General features: G+C 40.5%; 1 long non-coding RNA gene across 1 annotated transcript in view; it reads right to left on the reverse strand.

Moving 5' to 3' along the window:
* LOC110393527 overlaps positions 8,855 to 22,242 on the reverse strand; it is a 56,504-nt gene continuing 43,116 nt past the window's right edge. The window contains exon 3 of the long non-coding RNA XR_002435028.1: positions 8,855 to 15,259. This is a non-coding gene — a long non-coding RNA (uncharacterized LOC110393527). The remainder of the gene's footprint in view (positions 15,260 to 22,242) is intronic.

Below are 22,242 nucleotides of genomic sequence, written 5' to 3' on the forward strand. Positions count from 1 at the left end.
GGGATTTTTTCTTGCAAAATGATATCCTTATGTTAACAGAAGAAATTTCCACATATTTTTCATTCCATGACACAACTACTTTGTTGCCAAAAAAGCCCATTAGTCAGGGGCAGTTGGTGCAATGTAGTGAATCTAGCCCACAGTTTGAAAGTCGTGGAATTTGTCCTGAGGACTGGGTGAGCACTGGCAGCCCTAGGAAATGGTAAGCTGTAGAAGAAATTCCATCTATTATATTCATATTGTTTTCCCAAATTGCACTATGCAAAAATTGGATGTACCTCAAAATGATAACCACGGGATTACTTACTTTTACTGGGGCCACAAATTGGGAATCTATGTTTTCACGCAGCAGAATATCTGATGCAGTTCTTGAGAACACTAATGTTTAGAAATGCTCTTGTGTTTAGAAGGTGTTATTTCAAAATGGATTTTGGATGTCATGAAATAATGCACAGTGAGCAAAGAATATTTAAGAAATAGGAATTGTTTCAGTAAAGTAATTTACTGAAGTTGTTTACATGGAGTCTCTTCTCCCCTTAAAAGTGACTAAAACAAGAAACGTATCTAAATCTATACTGTTACTACAGTATACAGCTATAGAGCACCATTAATAGGAGGAATTTAGGAAAACGGAAACGTTAGCATATCCTTAGTATTGTGTTCCCACACATCTGTGGCTTTCCAGCAGTATATGCTGATCTGTTTCAGCAAGCTTTCACATTCATTTTGATACATCTGGAACACTTCTAATCCAATCCCGTATGTAAAATATATATCTATCTCCTTTTAAAGCATGCTAGATGAAGTTGCAAAGCAAAGCAAAGTAGATTGCGTTTTTACTGTTTCCATGGCAAGGGTAGAGCTCTAGCAGGTTATCAATTGGAGGTCTGTTTCTCATAATATTTTCAGATCGGTGGTTTTTGTAAAACTGTTTGACATTAAAAATTAACCCAAGATTCAAAGACTGTGGCTTAACAGCACAGTAATATTTGACTGAGTGTTGCTCTTGAGCACTGTCAAGCAGCTTTAACATTAGCTTCAAGTCAGCGCTGAAGCAGAACATTGTATTTGAGTTTGTGGGTTGGATAAACAAACACAGTTTAAAGTTTGTTGGTATAAAGCAGGCTATTGATCTCAGTTACAGCAATCAAAGATCAGAAGGATGCTCAAGGGATTAATTTTTTTTTTATGTTGTCTTGATTTATAATTAGCTTTTACGTAGCAAAATTTGAGCAGCTTTTTCCCATCTTTGTTGTTACTCCTTTATCTGAAAAACCACAATGTGGTAAACGCCGGCAGGCATTGAGCTGTTCTTATGCCTCTGAAGAAGGATGAGAATTGAAAAAATTCCAACTTCTAAAATCAATAGCAGAACTCTTGTCTGAGTGTTACACTATAGCAGGGAATATTACTGCAACAAAGCATAGTTATCAATCTACATGTTTACAAGCCTGGTTGTAGTACAGCTATTAAAATATTTACTTTTCTTAGTTTCCAGACAGACAAACTAATGAGTTCCAAACTTTGTCTGAGGGAACATTTATATTTTACATTAGATGCCAGTGAAAACATGATTTGAAGCCTGATTTGCTTCCCATTCTAATTACTGCGATCCTATTCCCATGTGAATGACCATCTGAACTAGTAGCCCCATAAGTCAGGGTTTGGTAGGCAGCGTGACCTTCTTCTGCTGTGTTGTTTAAAATAGTGGCAGATTATGACTGAGTTCAGAAAACGGTTGCCAGACTCTTCTAAGTGATCTCACCTCTTAAATGCTGAGACTGAGAAATGGAAAGTACAGAAGACTCCACTTCTTTCCTGCTTCATCTGTGCTCTGGTGTCTGCACAGCTACTCCAGCAGCTGAGAGCAGGGACAGCACGCAGTTGAAAGAGCAGCAACCATTAGGCTCAAAATGAAGATTTTGCCAAAGGCTTGGAGTGTCCTCTCTTTCTTCTGAAGGATTCCAAAGTCCTCAGCAGGCTTAGCAGGTACTCAGGAACTTCAGAGCAGTGCTCCATTTCAAGCAGCTTAGATGATAGACACATAATACAAACAAATATGACTGATAGATGAGAGAATGAGAGATGACAGGACTTCAAGAAAAGATGTTGATAAAAAGGCGTGTGAAAAAAGGCCATGTATTCTTTTCAAGATTTTTTTCTACTCTCTCAGGTCGCAAGAGATGCTGTAAACACAGAAATGCCTGTTAGTACTGCTTAAATGGAGTTATACAGGAGAGGCTACAGAAAAAAGACAGAGGGACAGGGCTGTGCCTCTCTGTCCAGCCCCAGTACTGCTCTGTACAGGACAACCTCCACATCCCCTTTTCTGCTCCTGAGAGCAGCTTTTCCGTAATGAGGAGGAACCTCTAAGACTGAGACATCCTTGCACACAGTAATTAAGATTAATGGATTTGCTAAACATGAAACCTGTGTACCGAGTGGATCTCTATAGGGCACACAGCTTATGCAAGCGCAAGACCAGGTGCATGGCAATTTGGACTTTTGGAACAAATGTTACCAAACAGCATCTCTTACCAGGTTGAGGAGAGCCAGAATAGTTGTGTTAAAACAACCTTAAGAGATGCTGAAACTACTTACTGACCTTAAGACTGACTTAAATGGCTCTTGCACTGATAACCCAAAGCATGTGTTTAAACAAAGGTTATTTAGTAAAGTGATATTAGATAAAACAAACAAACAAAAAAGGGCACTAAACCTCACCTTGCAAGTACTTAGCATGTGTCTGGATTGTTTACTTCTTGTGATCAGAAATAAGGCAGAGGGGTTCAGTTAGATGAAAGGTGGTTAGTACCCAACCTGGGATTTGAAATCCTAGCAGCCCTTTTCTCCCATTATAAATATGTAAATTTTTGAGAGTTCTTTTCCTCTATTAACAAGTTAAAAATGAACTTATTTTTTCTTTAAAAGAAAGCTTGTGCAAGAGAACTTCCCCAAAATTTCTTCATATTTCTTACAGTTTGTTTACAGTGTCCTGAAATCACAGTTCTGAAGTTGTATTCCTTCTTGAAATAATATTCTTCAGTTTTATACGGGTATCTCATACCACTCCATCTTGATGGACGAGAAGCTGGACATGAGCCAGCAGTGTGCGCTGGCAGCCCGGAAGGCCAACTATGTTCTGGGCTGCATTAAAAGAGGAGTGGCCAGCAGGGAGAGGGAGGTGGTGGTCCCCCTCTACTCGGCTCTTGTGAGGCCCCATCTGGAGTACTGTGTCCAGGCCTGGGGCCCCCAGCACAAGAAAGACATGGAGCTCTTGGAATGAGTTCAGAGGAGGGCCACCAAGATGATCAGAGAGCTGGAGCACCTCTCCTATGAAGAAAGGTTGAGGGAACTGGGCTTCTTTAGTTTGGAGAAGAGAAGGTTCCAGGGAGACCTCATTGTGGCCTTCCAGTACTTGAAGGGAGTATATAAACAGGAGGGGGAACGATTGTTCACGAGGGTGGATAGTGATAGGACAAGGGGGAATGGTTTTAAACTGAGACAGGGGAGGTTTAGGTTAGATATTAGGAGGAAGTTTTTCACTTAAAGGCTGCACTGGAACGGGTTGCCCAGTGAGGTTGTGGATGCCCCATCCCTGGAGGTATTCAAGGCCAGGCTGGACATGGCTCTGGGCAGCCTGGTCTAGTGGTTGGCAACCCTGCTCTCAGGGTTGATCTTTAGGAAAATACTAGCTTTCACCATTATGTGTGGTCCTGCTAGTAACACTTAACATCATCCTTTATTTCCTCTTTCCAGTCAATAACAGTGGGAGGTCCATCTATGTTTTCCTTCCTCCACTGTCTCCTTTCTGGCATTCTGCTTACGGCCATGGGGTAGCAGGCAAGTACTACTTCTTCAGGCAGTTATACCAGTAACTTCAGGCATGCATACCTCTTCAAATGAACTTCTCCATGCCCCTTAGCAGCTGTTGCTGCTTTATCATGTTGCTGCCAGATGGGCAGCAGGCATCAGTCCTGACCCAGGGCCAGCTGAAATGCCATTCCATCTTTATAGGATTGCAAGGGTGCCACTAAATTCCTCACTGGAAACTGGATAACCTAATCAGATACATTTTTTCATTACAATCTTGTTTCACTCCTCTTTATGTGTGTTAATAATAATTGTCAGTGAGTCAGGACTAATTTTGTTCCAAAGGAAATACTGAAGAGTTATGACAGACATGAAAACATGGTTCCTTAATTGGTCCTGAATGCAACTGCACACCACTTCAGTACAAAATTTGTCTTAACTTGAAGCATTCCTAATTTTCTTATTTTTGCATCAGAGCCTTCCAGATTAGTCTTACGTATAGCAAAATGTAAAAGAATATTTTAAAAATATTTGATATGAAATAGTTACATTTTAAAGCACAGTCTATGCCACCTCCTCTAAAATGCACAAAATACCCATAAAATCATTAGTTTACGGGAAAAAAAATATAACAAAAATCACTAAAATATATTTGGACTGGAGTTTAATGTTTAATAACTTGAGCAATTTTTTTTTGTTAATATATGTGATGCCAACTGTCTTCCACAGTATAAGAAGCAGACCAACTTACACTGCTAAACCGAATATAGATACTGTCATGATAATCTAAAATACATTGTATTGAAGGAATTTGATATGCTATTTGCTAATTATGGCTGGAATGAGACCACGGCATGCTCTATTATGAGCCTTTCCATTCCACAATAATACATTATAATCATAAGAAAGAGGCCGTGGTTCCTTTTTTCTTGACCTATGACATATTAAACATTTTCTGTAACATAGATCTTCCAAGGTACTAAAAGAGAACTTCTAGATTGCTATAAAAGCTTTTACTTCTTTACAAAGTAGATGTTGTAAGCTGTTTTCTCCTAGATAATCTTCACTGATTGTATCTAGACGCATACTCCAGCAATGACAGAGACACAGATTACTTTTACTCTGAACTCATGGGCAAACTGTACTTGTTGTTCCTCAAGATCTCTGCTACTCTCAGGAGTAGTGACATCACGTGTGCAAATGTCCCAAAGTGTCAACACCCAATTCAGTATAGGTAGTACAGTTTGTTTTGCTAATTCCCAGAGAATTTGTATTACAAACGCAAACTACTTGTCTGGATTATACATGATTAATGTGCTAATAGAGGTTGTAGAAAGTGTAGAAAAGGATCGTGTCTTTCTTATTTGCATGCATGACCTTAAAAAGGTTTAGTAGTTTGTTTATTTGTTTCTGTTTTGCAGTAACTGTTACTATTTTTCCTGATTTTTTCCTTTTTTCTTCTTGCACAGAGGTAGAAATGAAGGTATAATGAAGCAGTTCCTTGAAGAAATGAATAATAATCGTATGTGAAGTATCAAACTCCTGCTGAGAGAGGAGATTAAGTATCTTGGGTCTAGGTAATAACAGAATCATAGACTTAGGTTGGAGAGTAGCTGCCACTCACCAGCTCAGGCTGCCCAGGGCTCCATCCAACGTGGCCTTGAATGCCTTCAGGGATGGGGCATCCACAACCTCTCTGGGCAGCCTGTGCCAGCACCTCACCACCCTCTGAGTAAAACATTTCTTCCTAACATCTAACCTAAATCTCCCCTCTTTTAGTTTAAAGCCATTCTCCCTTGTCCTATCACTATCAGACTGTGTAAAAAGTCGATCCCTCTCCTGCTTGTGAGCTCCCTTCAAGTACTGGAAAGACACAATGAGTTCTCCCCACAGCCTTCTCTTCTCCAAGCTGAACAAGCCCAACTCTCTAAACCTTTCTTCACGGAAGAGGTTTAAGAACTCCTGTCTTTATTTCTCCCTCTTCCTTTAAAATCTGTCTTGCACTTTAAACTTTCAGCCCTTCATATGTTGCCTGTTATTTCAATACCCAGTTGCCCATTTGGCCAAAGGTTGCTGGCAGAAAGCTGACTACGTGTCTTAGGCAATACCTTTGGAGATAGCTTGAGAATTAAGACAATTAGTCATAAACACAGTGTGCAGTGATACAGTCAATCTTAGTAGCTTCCTAGGAGATACAGAAAGCTTTTTACAAAGTTATCCTTCATAAACATTCCAAATACAGGAGCAAATTGCACTGACCTTTGGAATCTATGAGGCATTTGTTTATTTTTTTTCTTGTCTTGACTATTTAGAGCAGTTCTACTTAACTTAGTTTGAGCAGCCCCTTCCGATCTTTGTTGGCATTCCTTTACCTCAGAAACCACAAATGGAGTCCACTGAAGGTAATCACATTGGTCAGGCATGATTTACCCTTGGTAAATACTGGCTGCTCACATTCACCTTCTCCTTCATGCTCCCAGAGGCTTTATTTGCACTGTGTGCCTTTTAGTTAAGAGACAGAATGCATTTAATCAGAATATATTTTTATTGCTGCTACACCTTTCTCCCCACATTTACTGTATCGTATACAGTACATAAATTAGGAATAATGAATGTCACCAATGCATAACAAACACAAGCAGAGCTGGATCCAACTCTTATCCGGATCTGGGGACTGCGCTGTGTGTGAGCCCTCACATCAAGTATTTGAATTTTGTGCCCTGCTGGATCAGGAGGATGGGTAGGCAGCTGGAAAAGGACCTCGTCCTTCAGGACAAGGGGGAATGGCCTCTAGTTGCACCAGGGGAGATTTAGGCTGGACTTTAGGAAATACTACTTTTCTGAAAGAGTGGTCAGGCACTGGAATGGGCTGCCCAGGGAAGTGGTGGAGTCACCGTCCCTGGAGGTGTTCAAGAAACATTTAGATATAGCGTTGAGGGACATGGTTTAGTGGGGTTATATTGGTGGTAGGTGGATGGTTGGACTGGATGATCTTGTAGGTCTTTTCCAACCTAGCTAATTCTATGATTCTATGAAAATGACAGGAGCCACAGAAGCTGTCCCCCCTCCCTCTCTGCCAGCCTGCCTCTCCCAGTAATCCCTATCTGCAGGCTGTTGTTCTCTCACTGAGAACTCTTTCCCTAAACAGATAACAAAGTGAAGGAAGAAGGTTAATAAAAAGTCTATACAACAAGTAGCTACACAGCTGAAGACTTGATCTTATTCAATAGAGCGTTACTATAGCTGTAGGACAAGTTCTCCTCGGGCCAGTGGAGCAGAAAAGGGAAACGCAGCAGCAGTCAGATGGCTTAGTATAACAGAAGGCTGCTTCAACAACGGAAGTAATAAAGTAGTTTTAATTCTACTGCAGCATATTACCAAGTTTTTAATCAAGAAGAATTATGTAGAATTTCCCCCAAGGAATTATTTTTAAAGACTGCTGGACATTATGGCTAAGCATCTCTTCTAACCTGTTGCACTTAAAAGCATTCCAGCTTCTCGAATGTGCTGCACAGGGGAGTTCTTTTTATTTTATTGATATCTGCTGGGAAAATAAGCAACAACCATATCATAAAAGCGTTGATTTTTATTATTTATCATAAAATCAATTTGCCTTTTCTAATCTTGTTGAAAAATTGCAGGGTGATGAAGATCATAGAATCATAGAATTAGCTAGGTTGGAAAAGACCTACAAGATCATCCAGTCCAACCATCCACCTACCACCAATATAACCCCACTAAACCATGTCCCTCAACACAGTGTCGAAACATTCCTTGAACACCTCCAGGGACAGTGACTCCACCACGTCCCTGGGCAGCCCATTCCAGCGCCTGACCATTCTTTCAGAAAAGTAGTATTTCCTAACATCCAGCCTAAATCTCCCCTGGCACAACTTGAGGCCGTTCCCCCTCGTCCTGTCACTAGTTATAAGAGAGAAGAGGACGACCCCCAGCTCACTACAACCTCCCTTCAGGTAGTTATAGAGAGAGCAGTGAGGTCTCCCCTGAGCCTCCTCTTCTCCAGACTGAATAATCCCGGCTGCCTCAGCCGCTCCTCATAAGGCCTGTGCTTCAAACTCCTCACCAGCTTCGTCGCCCTCCTCTGAACACGCTCCAGGGCCTCAATGTCTTTCTTGCAGTGAGGGACCCAAAACTGGACACAGTACTCGAGGTGTGGCCTCACCAGGGCTGAGTACAGAGGGACAATGACTTCCCTACTCCTACTGGCAACACTGTTTCTGATACATGCCAGGATGCCATTGGCCTTCTTGGCCACCTGGGCACACTGCTGGCTCATGCTCAGCCGAGCATCGACCAGCACCCCCAGGTCCGTTTCCTCTACACAGCCTTCCAGCCACTCTGCCCCAGGCCTGTAGCATTGCCTGGGGTTGTTGCGGCCAAAGTGCAGGACCCAGCACTTGGTCTTGTTGAACCTCATCCCATTGGCTTCACCCAGAGATCCAGCCTGTCCAGATCTCTCTGCAGGGCCTTGCTACCCCCAGGCATATCAACACTTCCTACCAACTTGGTGTCGTCTGCAAACTTACTGAGGGTGCTCTCAGTGCCCTCATCCAGGTCATCAATAAAGACACTGAACAGGACAGGCCCTGGTACTGACCCCTGGGGAATACCACTCGTGACCAGTGGCCAGCTGGATTTAACTCTATTCACCACCACTCTCTGGGCTTTGCCCTCCAGCCAGCTCCCTACCCAACAAAGAGTGTACCTGTCCAAGCCATGGGCTGCCAGCTTCTCCAGGAGAATATTGTGGGAGACAGTGTCAAAGACTTTGCTGAAGTCTAGGTAGACCACATCAACAGCCTTTCCCTCATCCACCAGACAGGTCACTCGATCATAGAAGGAGATCAGGTTGGTCAAGCAGGACCTGCCCTTCACAAACCCATTCTGGCTGGGCCTGATCCCCTGCCTATCCTGCAAACGCCGTGTGATCTCCCTCAAGACAATCTGCTCCATAACCTTCCCTGGCACTGAGGTCAGGCTGACAGGCCTGTAGTTCCTCAGATCCTCCTTACCACCCTTCTTGTAGATGGGAGTCACACTGGCAAGTCTCCAGTCTTCTGGGACCTCTCCAGTTGACCAGGAACGCTGACAGATGATGGAAAGCAGCTTGGCTAGCTTTTCTTCTGCCAGCTTCCTCAGTACTCTCTGATGGATCTCATCTGGCCCCATGGACTTGTGGCAGTCCAGGTGGAGTAGTTGGTCTCTGACTGTTTCCTCCTGAATCATGGGGGGTTTATTCTGCTCCCCATCAGAGACTTCCAGGTCAGAGAGTAGAGTACCCTGAGGATAACTGGCCTGACATTTAAAGACAGACATAAAGAAGGCATTGAGAACCTCAGCCTTTTCCTTATCCTCGGTGGTCACGTTCCCAGCCGCATCCAGTAAAGAATGGAGATTCTCCTTGGTCCTCCTCTTACTGTTAATATATTTTAAAAGAGTTTATTGTTCCCTTTCAGCCAAGCTGAAGATGAGTGGCTGAGCTGGTTCACTGGATAGTATGACTGTGAAGGTGGGAAAAGTCCCAGGGAAGCACACAAGAGAAAAACTCAAGCAAAAGGAGAGTTTTAAAGAGAAACCTTATATTTTCTTCTTTCCTTTTCCTTTATCTTTACTCTTCACTTCTCCTCTCCTTTTCTCTCTTCTCCTCTTTGGTACAAGCACCCAACACCTTCATGTTATGCTTCGATCTGCACAGTTCTGACTAGGTAATTTTCAGAGCCTGTAAAGCCCTTCTTTCTGTGTGAAAGGGAACAGGCTGCACTTGCCACCCCTGGAAACAAGTGAGGGATTCACAGTGCACCCACAGTTCCCAAGAATACAGATTCACATATGTAACCTTTATGTCCTTTTGGTAACTTAAAAACAGATGTTTTCAAGCTGTTTGCTAAGAAAAGCATACAGTAAGTCACTTGTGGTTGAAGAAGGTGGATGTATACCATGGACAATATCTGGACAATAAGTTGTTCTTCCACACGCCAGCATTTTGATCTGTGCAAAGCAAGTGTAAGAAGCCATGGAGTATTTCCCCGTTTCCTGCTCTGTAACTACTTCTGTGGTTTGGAAACCAAACCAAGGAAGTAAGCTGTGATTCCAAAGCAGTACAATATGAGCAAGACATTCAATGTGCACAGATCTGCCATGCCTGCAATCCTGCAGAAGGGTAAAAAAGTTGTCCAGACATAATCAGACCCTTGCAGATTCAGAATGTTTGTCTCAAGGAACACCATTATGTGATCTGGTACAGTATCTCTGCTTTAACAGAAGGAGAAAAGAAGGAAAATCTGGTCAACGGAGGGGATGAACTACCGAGTCAAGGGATTTCTCCAATCTCAGAACTCATGCAAGACAAAAATGCACCCAAGGGAGGTGTAGTGCTGGAGGGGGGCCAACCTGTCCCTAGCAGACCTTGGCTTTCAGGGGAAATCAGGAAGTGGCTGAACTGTCTGCTTCTTCCTCACAGAGGAGGCTGTACCACATCCAGTCCCACTGAAATTCTTTAAGGTATAAATTACCAAACAATACAATTCTCCATTTTCCATTTGTTTTTCTTTTTTAATTAAATTTCAGCTTACTCTGAACTAGTACAACTAGTTCTACTATTGCGGATGTTACACTTTATTTGTATTTCCACAACGGGTCAATTCAAACTTATGAAGAAGTGGTTATTTTGAGTTTTCTAAGTCATAGAGATTATACTGTTATTACACCTTGTTCTGCCTCACCTTTTGTTTTTCCTGATCACAGCTTTAAGACAGAAGAGCCTCCTGTAAAGGAAGGAATCCTATGTAATCTCAGCAGCCTTCTGAGCTGAACTACATAGTCCTGTTTCAGTGCAGTACAGATGAAAATTTACCAGTACATCAAAGTGGCTTAAACTTACTGTTGACCTTTCTGCTTTCCCAAGGGACTGTTGTACAGGATGTCTCTTGGAAGATCAGAAGCCCTGTGTCTTGGAATCCCTAATCCCTTGGTAACACTGATGTCAACAAATACATAACGAATCACTAGATCATGTAAACAAAACTCTGCTCTGACAACTAAATCTAATACTTACATAAATGTCTCAAGCCATGGAGATGACTTGTTTTGTAAAAATTGGCTGGAGGTTGCAAGGCTGCTTAGCAGTCATAAAGCGGAGCCTATACAGCTTGTACAGCTCTAGAAAGCAGTAGCAGAAACAGATTTCTCCCAGTGCTTATTTTGGACATTGCTTTTTAGTACAGCTAAAATATAACCAAAAATAAAGGAAAAAATATATATTATTTTATGACATATCTTTAAGTTGTTAAATAAGTAAAGGGACAAGTTACGAATAAAACAGGAAACTACTCTACTTCCTGAGCTACTTCTTCTACTTCCTAGCCAATGCAGACCAGGTCCTGAAAAAAAATCCTTTCTTTAACAACTGGACAAGAGTCAAGAAATAAATTTGAAAGGCCATCTCCCTTGCAATGCTTATGATAGGCATGTAACAGCATGCAGTATGACTCCTTTAAAAGCATTAGAAGTCAATCAATCAAAAGATGCTGGCATACCTTTTAGAAGAGGCTCAAAGTGAAATTAATTTGCTAGAGCAGTTGTGTTCCACAATAATTTAGTTTGGCAGTAGTGTTCAGTGTATCAGCATGCCAATTAGATTTTCTCAGAGAGCATATTATTAATCTTTGCCCTTTATAAAGCCTTGAGTTTAGCTGTGTTTTATACAATATGAGCCAAAGACCTTATTAAGGATGTCCTCTATGGATCTTCCACAACCCAGCAACTTGGGTTGTGAGATTGAAGAAATATCCCCTGTGATTTCCTTTATCATATAGGAAGGATGAGAGGGCAAATGCTCATATCTATACAGAAAGAAAAGGAAATGGCATAGATTATACTCCTCCCATACAACAAACTGACCCAGTTTCAGACCTGCAGCTGCTTACGTGCACTGCTGTGGTGCAGAAACTCTCATTTCTCTTTGTGGATATCCACTTCTCCCTGAATTGGACCAGATGTGCTCTTGCAAAAAGTCTTTAGGAGTCTGCAGCTTTAGTTCCCTTATCAAGAGAGATTTTGGCCACTGTGAGCAGAGGATTATGAATGAGACCTTGATACAAACCACTAGTCTCTTACCCATCTCTAGACACTTTTGAGAAAGTTCACAGTTGTGTAAGCTTGGTCAGTAGCTGTAATTGAGGAGAATTATAGCTTTGTATGGAATAGTAAACCTTAGATAGCCAGCTTTAGTGCTGAGGTCTAAAGCAAAAGGAATTAGGAATAGTCAGAGCTAGAAAGCCTGAACAAAAGAGCAGTAAAAATACAGCACATCCAAAGAAGGAAACACTAATGTTTGACTTAGATTCTCCTGCTATGTTTAAAATAAGTGATTAGTTCTGGTTATTCAACACCTAGAATATTATCTTCACTTTTTACCAAAAATAAATCATTAAGCTCAACTTTTTGTGATAAAAGACCCTGGAAAGGGAAGCCATACACAAAATGACAGGAGAGTTGGCTTTGAGCAATGCTCAGAATCCTCAGCAGTGGGTTTGTAAGCATTTCCACGTGCAGCTGAAACATATAAGAGACCAGGATTTCTGGCCCATGAACACGTGGGATTCAGGAACTGCTCAGCAGAGGATGACTGGCGGAGCAAATCTCACAAGGCAGCTGAAAGGGGAAGCTCCAGCCCTTAGAAATTCCTTAGTAAGGCAGAAAACAAATAAATCTGTAAGTTTGTCACTAAGTTTAAAATTCTCAGTGAAGTGGATAGTCTTGATGTTGTTCCCCCACTCAAAGATGTTTCCCAGAACAGTTTTGTTCATATTTACTGTTATGCCAACAAATGTGTATCAAGTGCCTTTCTACTGCTGCTTTTTTTTTTTTCTCAGAACCTTTGCCAAACCATACAAGGAAGAATTTCCACAATTTACAGATAGTTTGAGAGTCTATAAACTCTAATTCCTCAATACACACACAAAACCAAAGGAAACAGAGTAATAAAAATCTTTTGCCTGCTTTGAAGGCAAAAAAATTGTTGATGCAGCAAGGAATTTTGAATTCTTGTTTTCTTTGAAGTTTCAACAGCTACCAAACTCAGACTCTGATAAACTCCAGTATAAAATCCTGCAAAAGACTATGCCAATGAATGCCCTCTCTTCAGCTCTGACCTAGGTTTTCCGCACAAGCTCATTCACTCGCCTCACGTCTCGGTGTAGAGGTTCTCTCCGCCCTAGTCTAGGACCTGATCTTCTAGATGAAATGACTGTCTCCCATATTGTCTTTCTGTCATCAAGAACCACACTGATCCTTCAAAGCAAAGATGGAGGTAGTAATTAGTACTAATTATACTGTATAGTTACTCAAAGGACTTGCTAGTGGGACTTGGGAAAGGAAGAGGGGAGGAAGAGGAGGAAGTGGAAGGGGAAGAGAGAATTTATTTGTGGAAGGCACTTCATAAGCACTTCATACTTCTAACATACAAAACCAAAGCAAAGACTTGCACTTCGACCCAGAAGCCTGGCTGAAACCAGAACTGCTGCCAAAACAAAAGGCCGTTTTGGTAAAGCTTTTTAGTAAACAGTACTCTCAATATACCCTTGTTTTCTTCTCCAGGTGGCTATGAAAAAGAATAACACTAGCAAAATTTTGGAGAAGGAAACAATATAGAGCCAAGCACAGGCATAAAAGCAACTTGAAACATATGTATAGAAGAGAGCAGACCTGTACTGGCATGTCATCTCTAAGCGTGGTGAGGTAAAGTGAGCAGGGCAATAGAAAAACATGATCCCAACATGCAATTCCCACTGACAACAGAAATGCAATTTAATGTATAAAACGTGTAATGTGTGTAACATGTATAATGTGTATATGTACACGTATTACAGTACATATACAATTCATAGTGTGTGCAATGCTCAATAATGAATAATCACCATCTTGATAATTAAAAAGTAAATGTTTGGTTTTTTTTTTAACATGGTTGTACTGTAACTGTTGACAAAATTGGTCATGTGGTAACCCAGCTGAAATTTGTGCAAATGTCATCAGAGATTAACCATACTTTTCTGTATAGCTTTGTTTGAATTTGCTAGTTTTGGAAACAAAGCAAAGCTTTACCTTCCTTTTGTTAAAACTGTATAAGCAGCAGAACGAGGCAGCATTTTACTCTGCCTCATGAGCTATTAGTAAAGTTTCCAGAATCAGCAGATTTCCAAGTGCAGAAGTTTTAGCAGATAATGATGCAGGGGACAGAAGTGACCTGTGGGCTGTAAGATATAGAACGATATACAAAATACCTGGTTCTGGTGTTCATCCCAGTGGTATATTTGACCTATGCCTTGCAGAAGTGTGCTGATGTAAAATAGCACATTTCTGCAAGATGTAGGTCCCCAGCATTAACATGACAAACAGTTGGGTTCAGTCATCACTTGATCTAGATTTACATCAATATTAAATTTAGATCAGTAAAAGAATGAGAGATGAACAACGGCTGACATCTTCTTGGAGGTCAGTACTCCTATCAACAATATTTTGTTTACAAAGAGAGCATTTGTTATGTGAAATTTTCCCACAATGCATTTTTTTCCTACAAAGTCCTTTCAGATTTTCAGAATACAGCAATATTTTTCCATGCAGTTAATTACTTATTGAATTTAATTATTTTTTTAACTTTATCTGTTGTATCATTTTGCTTGTTAATGAAAGAACAAATTAACCTGTAGTAACATTTCAAATGCACTCATCTCTTTGAAATATGGACATCAGTATCAGTTCACATCAGGACATTACAATTCAGTATCAGACTTAGAGCAAAAAACCATTAGCATTATTATTCCCACCAGATCTTACACTGTCAGAAGTGATGGAAGAATGTGACTGTTTGTTCTCCAGTCTTAGAATTAATTTATAAACATCTTTATCATCTCCAATGAAGCTCTCGAGTTACTTCAGTGATTGCATCATTCCAATTGTTTGCAGCCGCTGAACAATCACAACTTATAGAAAATTCTGATTCTAAAAGTTGCTCTCATTCTAAATGGGAACTTTTTATAATTTCTTAAAATGGAAGTTTCTGGAGGAGATGCTGTTTCAGGAAACAAATGAAATTCCCTAAGATAATTAACTAATAAATAGCTTTGAGTTTCAAACACTGAAAATTTATTCTATAAAGGATCAGACTTAATCACACTGACATTATTAAAGCACTTGACAATTCTTTCCATTGCAGCATTTCATGAAAACCAGTGGATGTTTTAGAAGGTTCCGTTGTTAACAAAACTTCATTTCCCAAAGGAGAATTTATCCTGCAGTAAATTTTTACCTTTTTAATTTCATCCTTTGTTTTCTACATTCTGTTCTTCTGAAACTCATCCATAGGAGTTCTGAAAGCAGTCACTTTCACCAGGGCTTTTTCTGGGTATGAGTCTCTTACTCCATCTGCCTGTACAAAAGTGTATTACAACAGAGACATTTCAGCTCTTTCTATATGGCATTTTATAGCTAGAAGATTGCCTTTAGGCCTTTTAGGCAAAAAATATTGATATCAAGATTCAGTAGAAAATGCTGTAAATCTACGATACACCCCAGCTTTATATTTAGCTTTGTATGTTGGAAGCAAGTGCTCACTAAATGAGTCCTTTCTGCATTTTCAGAGATGATTGGAGTAATGGGTAGATTAGGAAAAGAAGCTTGACTAAAAAAATTAGGAGGAAGAAATAAGGCTTGAAGTTGCAAAATACACATACAGTGTCTCAACTAATAGGAAAAAACTTTCCAAAGAGTGGGTGTGCTTGGAAGAGGGTGACAAAATTAATTGGTTCTCTTTAGGAAAATTAGAGAGAGGATGAAATAGCACTAGAGACTGAATGTGTAATTCCACTGTCTGCTCTTGCAAATGATGTTGACGGAGATTTCTTTTATTCCCAAAGATAGTCAAAAATTCTAAGAAGCAATGCTCAGCTGTAGATGTGGGCTGGATGCAACAGGGCCAAAGGGAGTCAAGGCAGAAGACTGGTGAGCAGGAAACAGGCAAAGGTAGCCACGGACAAATATTTGCCTGGCTGTTTTGGGTAGCTTTGAACCCTACATCTGTTCTGAAGGACAGGAATGAAACAAGTGGAAAATAAATATCAACACAAGAATCAAGGCTGAATTGCAGGAGATTACAAGCATTTATTACGTGCACATGGACACCGATCTTTGACTTGAAGATATGATCAGACAGAGAAGGTACGCTGCAAACACCATGGCTCACCCACTGAAGGAGGCTGCTAGAACCAACAGTGGATGAATCCCACTGTTTATAACATGGGCACCTTCTGTCCGTGCATGTGACACATACTGAGTAAAGAGTATGCGTTGTCCTAGGGTGCAGGAGAGAATGAACCCTCCCTTTGTAGCACTGGCACCTCAGTGGCTCAGTGAGAAAAGTAAGATCTATCCACAGCATTTCCAGTGAGCCCAGGGTCTTCATTTTCTGCAGACACATCATTTCCCTTAGCTGAGATATTCCCAGACTCCCACAGGAAATGATGATGTTCTTTTACTGAGGGCTGCTTTAGTGGCTTAAAGATGCCTTAGATATAATTTGCTTCCTTTCCAACTCAGACCCACCTGGTAGTTACTTATGCTTACTGTTCAACTGCCTCTACATTCCTCAGCGCTGACAACCTAAAACAAGAAGGGACAGTAACTCTATGCTGTCTACTAGATTAGATATTAGAAAGAAATTTTTCACAGTGGGGGTCTGGAACATATTGCACATAGTAGCTGTGGATGCCCCATCCCTGGAGGTGATCATAGCCAGGTTGGATGGGGCTTTGGGCAGCCTGGTCTAGGGGGTGGTGTCTCTGACCATGCCAGGTGGGTTGAAACTAGATCGTTTTTAATGTCCCTTCCAACTCCAATCATTCTATAATTCTATGTTTCTACAATACTTTGCATAGCATGAAGCAGAAAGATTTGTAGGAAGGAAACTGGTATGGGGGCAACAGGACTGCAGACCCAGCTGAGTGAGGAGACTCCTCTGGACGAAAGCCCTGGGGCTGTGATGATCTTGTTCGCTACAGATAAAAATGATACCAGGTGGGATTCTGCCAGTGTTAAAAAGTAAGGAAAAACAAGCAAAAACATGTGCCATACACCTACACAAACTTTCATCCGTACAGAGGCATCAGACATTAAATATCCTCTCAGCCAAGAAACTGGAATTGTCTAAAAATATTCACATTGACAAATCGAGTGCTGAGTAAAGGCAGATGGGCATAGGATTCAATCTAGCACTTCCTTATTTTTCTGTGTGTGCACTGTATCTGTCACAGGCTTACTTGTTGCATTTATCAGAATAAAAGTTCCTACCCTGTAATCTTTTCTGATTACTCAATCACTGTCTACCTTGAGAAAAAGAATCAGGAAAAGAATCAGCTTTGAGATCAATTAAAGATGAGCTAGCTGAATGCACACAGTTTCAGTAAGAGGAGAGGGTTCTGCTTCTACAAGCAGTGCACATCCTTGTCTTCGTATGGCCAGCAGAGAGAGTGGTCTTAATATAAACCCTTTTGCTTTATTTTTTGTTTGTATATGTTGTTTCGTAGCTCTTTAGCGGGTATGTTAGGTCATAATCTTGCTTTCATCATTTAGTCAAAAATGCCTCATATACTTCAAACTTTTGTTAACCCAAATTCTTGTCTGTGAATAAGGTGCATGGTGACAGTGGTCACTGTGCAAATGAAGTTTGTACATGCATGCATTTTATTTCTACTAGTCTGATCTAACCTTTCCATATCCTTCCAGTGGTAGAAATTTAAAAGCAAAATAGAGTAAAAGAAAACAATATAAGATAGGAAACAGATGTGGCTGGTAAATCTTTTTCCATACACAATGGCTTTCTCTAGACTGAAAAACCTGCTGAATGTCATGCAGATGGGAATATGAAGCTAGCTTTGCACAGCTTGAAATCTTGTTTTAATGACTTAGTAGGTAAGATTCAGAACTTCTTCTGAAGTGCTTAGTTGCAGACACTCATTGGGAACTACAAAACCAAGAAATTAATTATATTGTTCAAACCACTTCTGTGCTGCTAAATGATTACAGCTCTGATTTTCGTTTAAATACATAATAAGCTCTAAATTAACATAAATATAAGCACCACGCTTATACTTCAAAATATAAATGAGAGATTTTCAAAAAAAATTTCTCTATTTAATTACTAGACTGTTTTTGAAAAAGGTGAAAAAAATATCCTGTTCCTTCTACATTTTAAGAAACAATGATCTGAGTATTTGTCAATGTAATTTTAATGTATTACAAATCTTGTCAAATGTATTATTCACAAGCGTGTCTGATGATGTACTTGTCTAGTTCTGAGCAAACACTCTGTCACAGAAGTTGGAAAGATTATTCAAATAGACCGTTCAACCAACACTGTTTGAGAGCAAGAATAAGGCACATTTACTGAAAATATGCTGTTCTAGAACTTTAATTAGGACAGACTGGAGAAAATTCCCTAAAGCTTTCAGTTAGACAGTATTAAGCTGCACTGTAACAAGTAAAATCTAAATTAAAAGAGGAGCACTCCTCCCATGGCAGATTAGAGTTCAGACAGAAGACCACAGCATGCCTGCAGCCTGGATCATTTTGCTCTTAAGCTGAAAGCAGTTTGATTTTGTACTATTTTTTTTCCCGCAAAATTGCACTAGAGAAGAGAAAAGAAGAACTGAACTTCGAAATTTAAGAGCGGACTATTTAAAAAATATATCTGAGAAACACATGCTCTTCAAATGCTTGATAGCATTGCCTATAAGAGGCAGAGTGTCTGTCTGTGGAGAGCTGGTGGCTCTGTGCAAGGAATGGAGTTCAACGCCATCCAACGTGCTAAGGTGGCTCCCCAGAGGCAGGGCAAGCTTGGCCTGAATCCTGTTGATTTTTTCCGACCAATTTGGTGAATGGCTATATAAGACACCATACAAAAACTCCAGTTGTCTCAAAGATTGCTGTGAGGTGCAAGGACAACTGGAGGCATCTCTGCCTGCGCAAGAGTGCCAGGAACAATGAAGAGGAACATCTTGATGCCTGCTGCATTCCAGACTACTCCCAAAATGGGGCAGCTCAGCCTTGGGGGGGGGGGCTGGCTTCTCTGATGTTGATAGACCTGCACTGGACTGCAGCACCTCTGTCAGACATGCCATTACTATGGGCAATCTATGAGCTTCTTTTGCTTTTTTTCATGGTGTGCTTTTACCTCTCCCTGAAGAAACTTTCCTGCGATCGACCAAGAGAGAGAATCTGCACCCCTCACCCCTGCTGCTGATTGGAAGACTCATTGAACATCGTGGCACTGCAGTAGTGACTATTTCTACATTACTATAATGAACTCTTGCTTTTATTTTCTACCTTTTTACTATTGCTTTTGTCATTGTTTCCCCCTTCTGCCCCCCCCATCCCCAAGCCTAGCTAACCAAGACTTTTATAATAAACTAGTTACACAAATATTTGAGTCTTAATCTTTTGTCAAGTATATTCATCATGAAGCACCTGCATCTCGCTTCAATTAACTGGAGCAAGACAGGCTGTTGAATACAAACTACAAGCTGCCCTATCTCGCTGTTGCAGATCTTGTCCTCTAGGCCTCTGCACCCACTATTTCTGTCCAGTCTTCTCTAGTGCAGTCTGCAACAGATGTGAGTGCATTTCCTAAAGCTGTAGCCTGTGCTGTACCTGATGTGTAGATTAATGGTGTTCAGCGGCTCAGCTGTTAATCTCCTGCTTTTCAGGAGCATGATATGTATATTTATTTAACCTCACGTTGGTACTCATGAATGTAAAAGCAAGAGTGAAGGGAACAAAAGGAAACCATTAAAGCAGAAATAAAAACAAGACTTGTGGGAACTCTGATTTCTAGTTAGAAACACTGCGCATCTATTATCATTTTAGCTCATGGAGGTTAATAGAAAATGAGATCAAAGGCAGCATGTGTTTACCAATGGCAGATCACGCCAGACTAAGCTTCTTTGATATGCTAACATCTGCATGGGAAATGCAGATCTCATCTATTTGAACTTTAGGAGAACATTTAATACACTGCCACATGGGACCATATCTGCTAGATGAATGAGAAAGGAACTCATAAAAGAACCATAAAAGTGAATGAGATTCGGAAGAGGGAAGGTGACAATCTGATTCTATTGAAAAGAAAATAACCATGCTGGAAGGAAGTCACTGGTAGAGATCTCCAAGGATCTGCAGTGGGTTCAGTCATCTCTAGCAGTACTTAGACTTTTCCTTTGCTCCAGCTCCATAAGTGCTTGGATTGTTGCTTACCAGATGCTCTAGAGCTACTCAGCAAATGAATGCAACAGTGCCCTGGACCCTGAGCTGCGCCACCAACCTGGTGGGAGGTGGTTCCATTCCTCCTCGGGAAATCCTCACCTGGGTTGCAAGTGCTTGCAGTTATTCTCTGTAAAACTATCAAGATCCTCTGCTTAACAAAGTGCTCGGACTATGGCTTGGAGAGTAACATTTGAATCAAACTTTCTTTCCTCTGGTTGATCATAGAATCATAAAATCATAGAAATATTTATGTTGGAAAAGACCCTTAAGATCACCATGTCCAACCATCAACATAATACTACCAAGTCCATCATAAATCATGTCCCTTAGTGCCATGCCCACATGTCTTTTAAATACTTCCAGGGATAGTGACTCCACAACATCTTTCGGCAGTCCTTTCCAATGCTTAACCATCCTTTCTACAAAGAAATTCTTCTTAATGTCCAACCTAAACCTCCCATGGTGCAACCTGTCACAGTTTCCTTGTGTCCTGTCACCTGTCATGTGAGAAAAGAGATCTACACCTCCTCATTGCAAACTCCTTTCAGACGGCTGTAGAAAGCAATGAGCTCTCCCTTCAGCCTCCTTTTCTCCAGACTGAACAGCCCCAAATCCCTCAGTCACTCTTCACAAATCTTGTTTTTAAGTCTTTTTACCAGCTCTGTTGTTCTGCTCTGAGCACTTTCCAGCAACTCCATGTCCTTCTTGTAGTGAGGGGCCCAAAAGTGATCACAAGTTGTTACACTCTCAGTAAATTCTCAGTCTGCAAAACCTTTCAGGTTTGTGCAGACCACAAGATGGCACAGCTGTAGTAGCTATATGCAACTGGATAAGGCACCATGACACAAACAGATTAAAATTAAAAATTAATACAGTGTTTAATATGTATTAGAGGTTGTCGGCGGGAGATGAACAAGATATATCCTACTTTAGTCAAAAAGCTATTCTTTCTAATTGAAGAACAATGCTGTTTGAGCCCATAAAGCAAAAAGAATTCTGGTATATTTTATTTTCAATAATCATCTACTTATATATTTACACAAAAAAAAAAAAGAAAACAAAGGATTTTTGAATAGGAACCAGTTTTGATTGAGATGGGATAGAATACTGCAACTTTAGATTACTTTCAGTAGACTGTTACAACAATTATGAGATAGCTTTCTAGCAAATTGTTTTTTAAGCTAGAAATTTCTTTAACGCCAAGAAATTCTCGCTATCTCTCAGACCATCCCACTTGCTGATACTTTCCTTTTTTGAATAGCAAGAGTTTGGCAGCAATTCCTAATTTTATCTCAGATACCAATGAATTTTGAAAAGTCTTTTTATAAAACAATCCACTAGGCAATGAATACACTCTGAGACAACAGCATTTCTAATATGGATTTATGGGATACAAATTCACTGCTTTGAATGATCCAGAAAATATTATGGAAATTTAAGCCCATCATTACTCCAACAATGTATCACAGGGAACTGGATGGGATAGGTTTATTTATCTCTAGCATATGTGCTTTTATGATAACTTTAACAAACGAGGAGATGATCTGAGGTAAATAGAAGCAGACATACGCTGAGGACAATGCAGGGAGGTGGAATTTCACCCTAATACAATTAGGGTGATTTGCGTCTTTCACCAGCGAGATTTGCCATTTGTTCTGCACCTGCCATCTAGCATAGCATGATGAGATCCATTATTAATATTTATAGGAGTGTCTGCAATAAAAATATTAACTTTTCATCCAGTTACGTACTGCTGTGTTCATTGCTAATTGTCACAAATGCAAGAGATTTGGAGAGTTCCAGAGAGATCCTTTTATGGTAAAATAATCAAAGTCTAAACATAAATTTACCTAAATATTGACATATGATTACCGGAAATATCTATATCTAATCTGTATCCAAAGGAGAGTAATACAACTCCTTTAGTGAGATCCTCCTGTGGAAAATCAGAATTCTATCATCGAAATGAAAATCTGACCTTTCCAAATTTGCTGCATTTCATCCAAGCAAACCACTCTTGGCATGGAAAATGAGATGGAGGGAAGGGAGGGGAAGGGAGGGGAAGGGAAGGGAAGGGAAGGGAAGGGAAGGGAAGGG

The sequence above is a fragment of the Numida meleagris genome, chromosome 2 (genome assembly GCF_002078875.1).
Source record: "Numida meleagris isolate 19003 breed g44 Domestic line chromosome 2, NumMel1.0, whole genome shotgun sequence".
NCBI lineage: Eukaryota > Metazoa > Chordata > Aves > Galliformes > Numididae > Numida > Numida meleagris.